Source organism: Alligator mississippiensis, chromosome 11 (genome assembly GCF_030867095.1).
Source record: "Alligator mississippiensis isolate rAllMis1 chromosome 11, rAllMis1, whole genome shotgun sequence".
NCBI lineage: Eukaryota > Metazoa > Chordata > Crocodylia > Alligatoridae > Alligator > Alligator mississippiensis.
The window spans coordinates 48,145,694-48,156,654 of NC_081834.1; the positions used below are offsets into that span (position 1 = coordinate 48,145,694).

At 43.9% G+C, this 10,961-nt stretch overlaps 1 pseudogene; it reads left to right on the forward strand.

The window, feature by feature from the left end:
* The first annotated feature begins 7,464 nt into the window (after nt 1-7,464).
* On the forward strand, nt 7,465-9,517 carry LOC132243869 (olfactory receptor 2T11-like; annotated as a pseudogene).
* The last annotated feature ends 1,444 nt before the right edge of the window (nt 9,518-10,961 follow it).

Here is a 10,961-nt window from a genome sequence, read left to right on the forward strand (position 1 = left end):
TTCATTTGTTTACATGCCATTTTTGGAGGACTTGTGGATGTGTAGCAGGCTTAGACACCTGAAAAACTTTCTCAATGATGGCCTAAACTTGCCAGGACTTGTACTCAGGAAGGCAGAGGGATTGAAGCACTTCTCATCTTTGCTTCTGAGGGACCAGGGTATCCAACTGAGAAGCTGGAAACCTTCATCACCAACCAAATAACTTCAGCCTGCATCACTTGGGCTTCCCAGGAATGCATACTAACCAGCACAGATCAGGCACTACACAGGGCTGTCTTTGGGTTGTATTTTGAAGCTTGATTTCTGGGCAACCATGAAAGAAAAGTATGTGGGTGATGTGTGGAAACAAAGGAGGATAGGAGCAAGCCAGATGGAGTGAGGAAGCTGCCTCCCTAGCACAGCGAGACCTGGAAAGCTGGTGTCCTTGTTCCTAGCAGGGCAGAAACCCCTGTCCAGTTTTCCAATGACAATACTAGTGGCACAGCTTCTAAAGAAGCATTTCAGAAGGGCCTGGATAATGAATGACCTGAGGTGTTAGTAAGGTATGCTAGAAACTGGAGAAATTCATCTTCAAATGCCTGAATTCAAAAATTCAGGTGAACAGATTCAACACCACCTGTCCTTGTCTTCCCAGGTGGGTGCCCTAGTCATCTGGGTATTGAGGCAGAAGACAAGAAGCTTGTCTTTCTTTCAACTTCTCATCCTGTTGCCAATGCCTGTGCCTGGTCTCTGTATGTACATAGTTGCCTACAGGTACAAAAACAGAATTACTTCTGGCACACAAGTGTCCAGAATGAGACGTAGACAAATAACTGTTGTCAAAGAGAAAATCAGGAAAGAATAGTCACCTCTCGTATCTGCGTCCTTCCTGAGCTGCTTCTAGGAAGGTCGGCATATAATGGTATCAATCAAACAAATAAAATGTCAGGTTCTTGACTTCTAGCTTTCTCCTGCCTTTCACTCTTAGATCCTCCAGACTACTCTTAACCCAGCCCTGTCTTTTGGCCCCTGACCCTGGTCTCCTCTCCAGCTGCTGATTCTGGCCCTGGTGGAGGATGGACAGACTGTGATTTTGTCAGTGACATCTGGTGGTGACTGAAGTCTCTAGACTGATTCAGATCTGAATGTGCCAGGCACTTGAGAAAAGTTGCCTAAAGATCAGTGCACCACAGAGTATAAACAAATCCAAAGCCTGAGAAATCAGCTATGCACCACAATACAGCCCATTAAGTCAGAAAGATATTTGGTCTCACCCAAGTTATCCAACTGGCCCTGGTCCCAGAGCTGAGTTTTATCTGCACAGACTCTCATCTTTCTTTAAATGTCTCTCCATGAGATTTTTTTTTTTTTTTTTTACCCCAGATTTCTTCACCTCTAGGTCTTTAGGACATTTATTTTTGCCTGGAAATCCTACCTGAGGAGCCACATACTACAGACAACTTCTAATAATGCTGAATGCAATCTTCTCTCTTCTTAGGAGCAGTGGGCACATCTACACTAGATGCCACTGTGCAGTGGTACTCAGGCTCCTGTGCAGTCAGTGTCTCACGTAGATGCACTCAGTTAAAAATGAAATATAACCCAGGTCAAAGTAGGGGGAGTTTTAATACTGTGGGAGTGATGGTGTAGTTCGGATACTCCAGGAAATATGTGACAGGTGAGTACTTTTGTGAACGATAAATGTGAATGGACCAACTGCAAGGTTGGGATAGATTTTGACAAGCTGTCAAATGCAGTGAATTCTTCTTCAGGTCACTGGGAGATTTTTGTTACTAATGCAAGAAATGTGTCCCACACTGTCTTATCCTCAGTGTGAGAATGTTTCTGAGTAGCTCTCAGGCCTTTTGTCTCTAAATGTTCATTGACAAAGGTCTGCTAGTTAGGGGGAAGGGGTCTCTCTCTCCCACCCCCGACATACTTTTGCTTTTTGTGTAAGTGAGGCTCTGTTAAACCACGAGCCTAGACTCTGTGTTGACCGGCAGAATTTAAAGAGATTTTTCAAAGCACTAAGGAGAGCTACAGATGCCCTCGCATACACATTAGACTAAGGTACAAACAGTGTCAGATCAGGCACCTGAGTCTGTGGTCTGCAATCAAGGAATAGATTCCACTCGTCTGAGTGGACTCTATTCAGACCAGTGGCCTCCGGGCCTGTTCTTCTACCATAATTTACATACAACAAGTTCGGAGATGCCTATCTGCCCAGACTGTGCTTCTTCGCTTTTTCTCTGTTCCGAGCGGTGCATATGAAAGGGATGTCTTGTGCACAAATGCTTCAGGAACTGATGTTCTTGATGGAGAAACATCGTGTCGAGTGAGTCACAACCCAGACGTCTCATTCCACTAGAAAATCAACCAGTGAGAGATTTGGGATTATGTATTAGAATGAAAAAAATCAAATATAACATTTCCCACTTAAAAAAAACAAACCCTACACCTGGAATTTATTTTAAGAAAGACTGAAACATAGTGTCTTCTTTCCATCATGACATGCTTTGTTCTCTTCCACCTCAACACAGAGGGTGCCAAGGAATTTCCCTGAGCAGAAGTTTGAACAGTTTTCAAACACCTGAATGGAGGAAGAGTTGCCCGAGCAGCAGCTTGAGCAGAGAGTGCAACTTTAATTAAAGACTTGGGACAAAAGTCCCTAAAGTGTAGCAAAGTTTGTGCATTTTTCTCCCCTTAGATTTATGAGCAATTACTGATGAGTAACGTAATGGCCAGAAACTGGATTTGGCTTTTTTAAAGACTGGACTTTTAATGGCAAACCTCCTCCCCTCTCTCTGCTACCTAATTTACTCAGTGAGCTGCAGACACAGGATTGAAAGAGTTACAATGCCCCTTTATTCAATGTGGGGGGTCTTTGTTTCAGACTGATTTCAGATTGCTTTTATATAGTGGCCATGTTGCATTTTTTCAACCCATAAAATATTTTTTCAGGCTCTGGACATAAGTTATTTTTACTATATTCTTTTAATTTTGAAACTTAAATGAAGTTCATGCCTGGGAGATTATAAATAAAATTACTTCCTTAGAAAGCTATTGCTGCCCCATGCTAAAGGAGTGCCATGCCTTGCAGAACAGTCACTTCTTTAATTTTAAAGTAAAGACAGCAAAAGAAGAGATTTACATGGGTTGCTTGCATACTTGCATTTGAGTTAACTTTTTATTTCTTGTAAATGAACAAGTACCATAGGATGGGAAAAAAGAACATATTCTAGGAATATAATAGCATATGGGAGACTAGATCTTTAAAGATTTGCCAGGAGGGGAGCTTCATTTTAAATAAAGGACAGCATTCTTGGAAGAAATTAAACATTTTACTAAAGTGGTCGGAGAAAGAGATACAGCAGTTCAAGGTAAGTGATTGCTGTTTTCTTATGGTCCTACTTTATACAGGTACAGATTCTTAAAAGCGGACATATCTTTATTGCAAATAGCACTATTTTTCTCCTGAGAGATCCCCACATGATAATGACAGAGGTAGTGGCATGCAAATATTTCTCACAGTGCATATTCTCCAGTATTACTTTTAAATGAAATCATATACATTTTACTTTTAATTATTACTTCTACTAGTTCATTTCATTTCAGTTTTTAACTCCAAAGGTGCTTCAATGTGCTTCATTTTTGATGTGGAAAAAATCAGAGGATACAATTAAGACTTAGGAAGGAGGAGGAAACTGAGGAGGAGGAAATGTTTGCAAAGAAGGGGTAAAAATCTGGCTGTCTTGGAGGCAGTTCCAGATATTGTACCCCTTTCACCATGGCAGGTCTAAGATTTTACCCAATCCACATTTAGGGCTATTAAAACATGATATACAGAGAGATTTAGTTTAACATAGCATATCACATATGATCCATGTTGTATATTATAACGTATATGTATAATATCATGTATTTCCAGTTTTAATGTCTTTGAAACCCACACTGTAAGAAGGATAGTTTTGAGAGGTGCTTCACAGCCCTGTATCTAACAGTTACTTTCAGGTCTGTGCTCTCTCAGAGAGGAAACCAGTGCCCTCATATTAATTTTTTATTTTTTTTTACCAACAGTAACAAAGTTTTGATTTCAATGGCACTACAAGTCTTCGCTTAAAGGAAACATTTATAACCAAATTGAACCCACCAAAACTATTTGTTGCTGGATTGAGCACTTCTGGGGAAAGGTTGCGTTAGCATCCGCACATACTTTATAAACCAAACCTTAAAAAAAAAAAATTAGCCTCAGCTCGAGGACCTGGTGGCTGCCTACAAGCTCGTCAGGGGGAATCAACAGCAAATAGGCAGAGCTCTTTTCTCCCCAGCACCACCTGGGGTGACGAGGAACAATGGTCATAAGCTGATGGAGAATAGGTTTAGGTTGGAGATCAGAAGGCAATATTTTACAGTTAGGGTGGCCAGAATCTGGAACCAACTTTCCAGGGAAGTGGTCCTCGCCCCTACCTTGGGCAAATTCAAGAGGAGGTTGGACGATCACCTGTCTGGGGTCTTGTGAACCCAGCATTCATTCCTACCTGTGGCAGGGGGTCAGGCTAGATGATCTGTTCAGTTCCCTCCTGGCCCTAGCTACTATGAAACTATGAAAATCTTTCAAGACTTTCCCTTGTCCCTAGCTTTGCATGTGAGGGGTGAAATCCTAGTTATCTTTCTGCACTGACATGGTATGTACAAAGTTTGGTGGTTATTGAGCTCTTGGGTTTCTAGTTCACTCTTCCAGAAGGAAAACAGGCGCCAAGGCAGAGGACTGCAGATCCCCAGGGAGATTTTGGAGATCAAGGATGGTTTGTGAAGCCGGCCCCAGGAAAATCTCACACTCCAAAAACAGAGACAAAGAAATCTTATCAGCACTTCCAATATTAGGATACAAACCACAGGCAATTGCTAAGACAATACAGATAAAGCATAGTGAGCTGCTGATTTCAAAGAAATATCCATTAAATGAAGAGAGTTACAGAATTATTAGGACAGAAAGAAATCTTCAGGTTACCAGGTCTTATATAGCTCTCCAACAGGTGGCCAGTTAACCAGGCAAAAAACGTTTTACTGATGTTCCAGAGACTAGGTTTCAAAGAGGCGCTGATCTTGGTTCAGCTGCAGAGGGGTAACACAGTATGGATCAGGGTCCCTGCCTAAAAAGTGAGTTTGTGAGGCAGAGTTGGGATCTTTATCACCAGTTTTAGAGAGCTTAAAAAGCTTACGAGAGACTAATATGTGGTAATTTTATATCAGATGTAAAAAAAAAATGCTTATCGTGCCAATTCATCAATAATGTACAACTAATCCATGGGTAATCAGGTTTATTGTATCAGTTTCCCAGGGCATCGGCTTGTAGTCGACAGTATAAAGCTGGCTGTCTGGCTAAACCACATCACACCAGTTTAAAGTGGCAAGGCTGGCTGTCTCAATGCTGGCTAGTCATGTGTACTTAGAGATTATCTGTGATGGAGTACATTGGCCTGTGAACTCGGAGCATAGCAAGGCCACCATATCTTCCGCACAGTTGAACACCAGTTGGTCCAGCAGAGCAACCACCACCCCTGCAGAAATAGAGAAGCCAGTGAGATTGTGGCCATTTATCTTGTATGAAGAAGCAAGTGCTTTTAGTTCAGAGGGTTTTTGTTCCTAATGTTATGGAAGCTAGTCTTCAGGTGTTGTACCTGTACCACTCCTACTTAGGCCCTCCCTTCACAGTGTATTTTGCAGTGTGTCATTCAAGCAGATACTACAAGTGTTCTGAATTAATCTTTGAATATGGGTGGGACATCCCTGAAAAAAGTGAAATATCTTTTTCCACTAAATAAAATCCATACACATTAATTGAAATACTGATTGACAGTTTTTATCAAAAGCATTATAGAACTGATATTTCTTTTTAATACTATTTTATTAATGGTTTGGTAGAATTGAAATGATATGGCACAGAGATCTAGCAAAATAAGAATCACTTTGTTTCACTTATCTCCATGAAAATTATTGTTGTTGTATTTAAACAGCTTTTGCTATATTCTTTTCTTCTTTTACTTTCTTTTTCCTTTTCTTAACAGGCTACAGCTGGTCGCACTAGGAGTTATTGTTCATCTAGTCTATATCAGTTTTGGCTCCCAAGTTACTGTATTTCAATATCCAGGAACAACTGAGAATTTAGCCTCTGAAACTCAGATGCTTTTAAGGGGTATGAAAACTGGACAACAGAAATCCAGTTGATTGGAATTTTTTTTATTTAAACCATTATTTTTAAGCAGCAAATTGGCTTTCAGGTTTCCTATAGAAACTTTCCTGGGAGTCGGTATTGGCTATTTTTAGCATGTATTTGTTAAATGCTGAAGTGTTGGGGACAATGAATGCTTCCTCCTACCCCTATGTGCATCCTTGCCTTGCCAAGTGCTCCTCCTCATCCTATAGATAACGTTCACAATAGGGATGCACCGATAGAGATTTTAGGGCTGATACGATAGCTGATTTTTAAGGAGACAAATCTGCTTAAACTGAGCCGATTTCCAATGTAGCATGGAGAGCTGCATGCAGCTGGTGTGTGTCTGGTGTGGTGGAAGGGGAGGGGTGAGAGAAGGGGCATGGAGAGGGCAGATCAAGACCCGCTGTGGAGAGGGAAGAAGTGAGGCAGAGGGGCAGGGGCAGATGCTGCCCAATCAAGGCAGGAGGGGTGCAGGAAAGAGCTGCAGCTCATCTGGAAGGGTGCACACGGGGGAGTGTGCCCTCCGAATCTGCACAGGCTTGGGCAGGTAGGCTGCAGCTGCGGGCTAGAGACTGGGCTGTGCCGGGCTCTTCTTGGTGAGGGTTGGGCTGGGCTGGGTTTGGGGCAGGCAGTGGTGGTGCTGGGAGGGGGCTACCAGGTAGGAGGGCTGCAGCCACTGCAAATTTTGCTGTAACACCCCGAACTCCCCCTTCCAGCACTTCCACCCCCAGCCCAGCGCATCCCCAGCTCTTCCCATCACAGAGGAGGAGGCAGGGGAAGAGCCAGGGCTGTGCTGGGTGGGCAGTGGTGCAATTGGGAGGGAAGGCTATGGTGGGGGTCATGGTGAAATCTGTGGTGTCTGCAGCCTCTCCCTCCCCAGTACTGCCACCTGCCCCGAGCCCAGCCCCCAACAAGAAAAGCCTGCTGCAGCCTCGCACCCAGCCTGCAGCTACAGCCCGCACCACCCTTCCCCCCCCACCGCCCCTCACAGATCCAGGGTCACATGCCCCCGACTCATGATAAAGAAAATTGGTTGTATCTCAAATCAGCCTGATGCAGCCAATAATTTGGCCAACAAATGACTTTGCATTTGTGCAGCTGCAGTGCAGCATGTAGGCAGTGAAGAGCACAGCCTGGGGGCTTGGAGAGCTGCAGATGGTAAGTCTGGTGTGGTGGAAGGGAAGAGGGAAGGGAAGTGGGGTTGCAGATCAACACTTGTCACAGTGACGGAGGGAGTGGGGCATGGGGGTAGGGGCAGATGATACTGAGCCTGGGTGGTGTGGCCACAGGAAGGAGCCGTGGCTTATCCAGGGTGTGCAGGGGCAGGCAGTTCCCTGGGCCAGATTCAAAGATTCTGCATCATGGACATAACATGAGTTACCGTTGTAGCTCTACATGGATGTGGGTCCGGCAGCCAGACATAAAAATGCTAAGTTTAGAAAATCTTTAGCCTAAATAAACACTGTTCCCAGGGAAGTGCAGTTATTGTCTAATCAACCATAATGTCTGGCATTTCTCCACAGGAGACAAAAACCTGCTGGCTGACTCAATTGCCGTTAGTGTTACCCAGGAGAAAGTATATACACATTTCTCAAGACATTTTGTTTTTGTCCAGGGCTTCAGGCACAGCTGCATTAAGAGGAAATGAAGAGTGGGAATGATACTTCTTCAGCAGACTTCATTCTGCTGGGATTCCTGAGCCGGACCAATGTACACAAATTCTCCCTGGCCATCATCTTATTAGCCTTCATCGCTGCCTTGTCTGGGAATGCTCTCCTCATATTTCTAATCCAAGTGGATTCCTCCCTTCACACTCTCATGTACTTTTTCCTTAGTCAACTGGCCTTCATGGACATCTGTCAGACACTGATAATTGTCCCCAAAATGTTAGCAGACTTCCTAACCCCAGGCAACCCCATTTCTCCAGCTGGCTGTGGGGCTCAGATTTTCCTCACACTGACAATGGGAGGAGCAGAGTGCCTCCTCCTGGCAGTCATGGCTTATGACAGGTACATAGCTATTTGCAATCCCTTGCAATACCCTATTCTCCTGAGCAGGAGAGTCTGCCTGGGCCTGACAAGTAGCGTCTGGGTCGGGGCATCTGCAGATGCTTTGATTCTTACAACTTGCGCAATGCACCTGCCCTACTGTGGCTCTAAAGAGATTAACTACTTCTTTTGTGAGGTCCCAGTCCTGCTCAAATTGTCCTGCTCTGACACATCCCAATATAAGAGTCTGATGTTTGTATGTGGCATTGTCCTGCTCCTCATCCCCTCTTCCACCATCCTACCCTCTTACGCTCACATCCTTGCTGCAGTCCTAAGCATGAAGTCAACCAAAGGGTAGCAGAAAGCTCTGGCCACCTGCTCCTCCCACCTGACTGTGGTGGGCATGTTCTACAGGGCAGCCATCTTCATGTGCATGAGACCCAGCTCCTACCACTCACCAGAGCAAGACAAAATTGTGTCTCTGTTTTACACTGTTGTCACCCCAGTGCTGAATCCACTCATCTACAGCCTGAGAAACAAGGATTTCTTAGCAGCCCTAAGAAAGCTGTTTGGGAAAGGCAGAGTTGTCCAGCAGAATTGACAAAAGCTGTGGTTTAATGTTATTTATCCTAAGTCTGATCAAAGCCAAAGCCTAGGCTTACTGGAAAATTTAGAAAGAAAGAAGCCATATTATTTTAACAGTATCTGACTGCCTTAGCTGCCAGTTTCCCCTGAGAATCACAATCATTTGCATTCCTCTCTCATGTAATCCCTTAGGAAATAGTTGGAGGTAGTCAGCCCCACACCTCTATCATAGGAGCTTTCTCCAGGCTGTTGCATGGACCAAAGGCCTCCAAGGACCTTGAAGATCTTTAAGGCCCTTGTCCTGCCCTTTGTAAATGCCTGAAATTGTCCTGCAGGAAATAGGCCAAGTGTTTACCTGCAGACGTTTCAAGCAGCCACTTGTCATAGTAGGGCATTGCGTTTGGGCATGATTCTCCTGTCATTTGCATTGGTTTTAAATCAAGTAAACATCACTGAGTTCATCAGTGGAGACCTTGTGTTTCATAGGACAAGGAATGAGCTGAGTTTGAGCTTTTCTCCTCTTTATAGCAGCCAGAATCATGTAGAATGGGAAATGGTCATTAACCAAGTATGTCTCTAAACCACATGTAAAATAAATTAATTTGACTTATGCATGCCATCATGGAAAAGGGCAACAGGGCAAAACTTGTGAGCTCTGCATCCACCATGAGACTTTGCAGAGGAGAAAGAGACAAGGAGATGGGACTTATTGTTGCCTTTCTTTCTTGATAGGAGAAATGGAGTGTGGTAGGAGACAAATAAAAAATCTTAAAGATGAATTGATATGCTGATATGATTCTTCTATTCACTTATCAAAGCTGTGCTTAATCTCCAGCCTGCAGATCAGATCCATTCTTATGCATAATACGTGTCATCGGGCTCCCCATAGTTCCAGAAATTTGGTGGCTTGAAATTGGGGCAATAACAATGCCACTGCTTCCTCACTGTCAAATTGCCAAGCCCAGCACCAATGGATTAGGCTCTGGGCACCACCAACCTGTCACATTTGTAATTTGCCTATCAGTCTCATATTTTGACCCAGTTTCTAAGTGAATAAATATAAAACCTTTGAAAAGCATTGGGTTCGTCTTCATCTTCCAAATAGCATCTCAATATAATGCATGTCAATTCAGTAAATTCTTAAAAGTGTAGGCATCAGACCATGGCCCTAGCCTAGTATCTTGTCTCTGACAGTGGCACTAGTTCTGCCTGAAGGTCTCCTAACACTGCTTGGCTCTGTCACTGGAGTCTGGCCTTTGGAAACTTGGCTCAACTTTGGTGACTTGGTCTTTAACTGCAAAGACCTGATACTACCTGTGCCCTGGTCTTTGCCTCTGGATTTTCCCCTCGGATTTGGCAACTTGGTCTGTAGCTCCTGCCCCTCCATGTGGCTCTTGGTCCCCAAGTCCTGTCTGTAGCCCTACCTGCAGTCCGGACCACCTAAAACCTGGTTCTTACAATACATGCCTGAATGTCCTGTTTCACGTCTGTTAATGAAGCTTTCCTTCATGAAATCTTTTTATCCCCTTTTCGACTTGGCTGTCCTATCTTCTTCTATAGTCTCTTATTGTAACAAGTAACTCAGGTTAACTAGGCGCTGCAGAATTATTTTGAAGTCCTCTATCTGTGGACTTTGGCCCTTGGTAAAGGCCCTAATTATAAGGATTACTAGAAATCACCATCCACAACAACATAACCCAGGCAAGAATCCATTTTAAGTGTTCTTAATATAAGAAACTCATTCCACCATTTTATCCTGAGAATGAGAATATGAATTGAAATGAACAGTCACATATCTGTACATTAGACCTCCAGGCTGGTGTTTTTAATGGGTGACATGAACACCTACATGCTGGCCAGCACTGCATCACAATATGGCCCACTTGCACCCATAAGGGCAAGTGTCGTCATCTCGGCTATTCTATTGGCCACGGCACAGAGATGAGCTTCACCAACACAGCATCTCACTGCCTTTAAAAGTCTTTCCTGACAACTTGTTTCATTCTGTTACCTTAGAGGAATGTCATTTGTAGTTTGCAGACCTAGTTATGCAGATGGTGCCTGACTATCTGGGTGTGCAAAGGCCTAGGCAGCCAGACGAGAATTCAAGATGGAAACCTGCCAGTTTTTGGGTCGATGGTCAACTCTGGTGCATCTGTCTCAAATCCTTCTGACCCGTGCAGGACTGATTA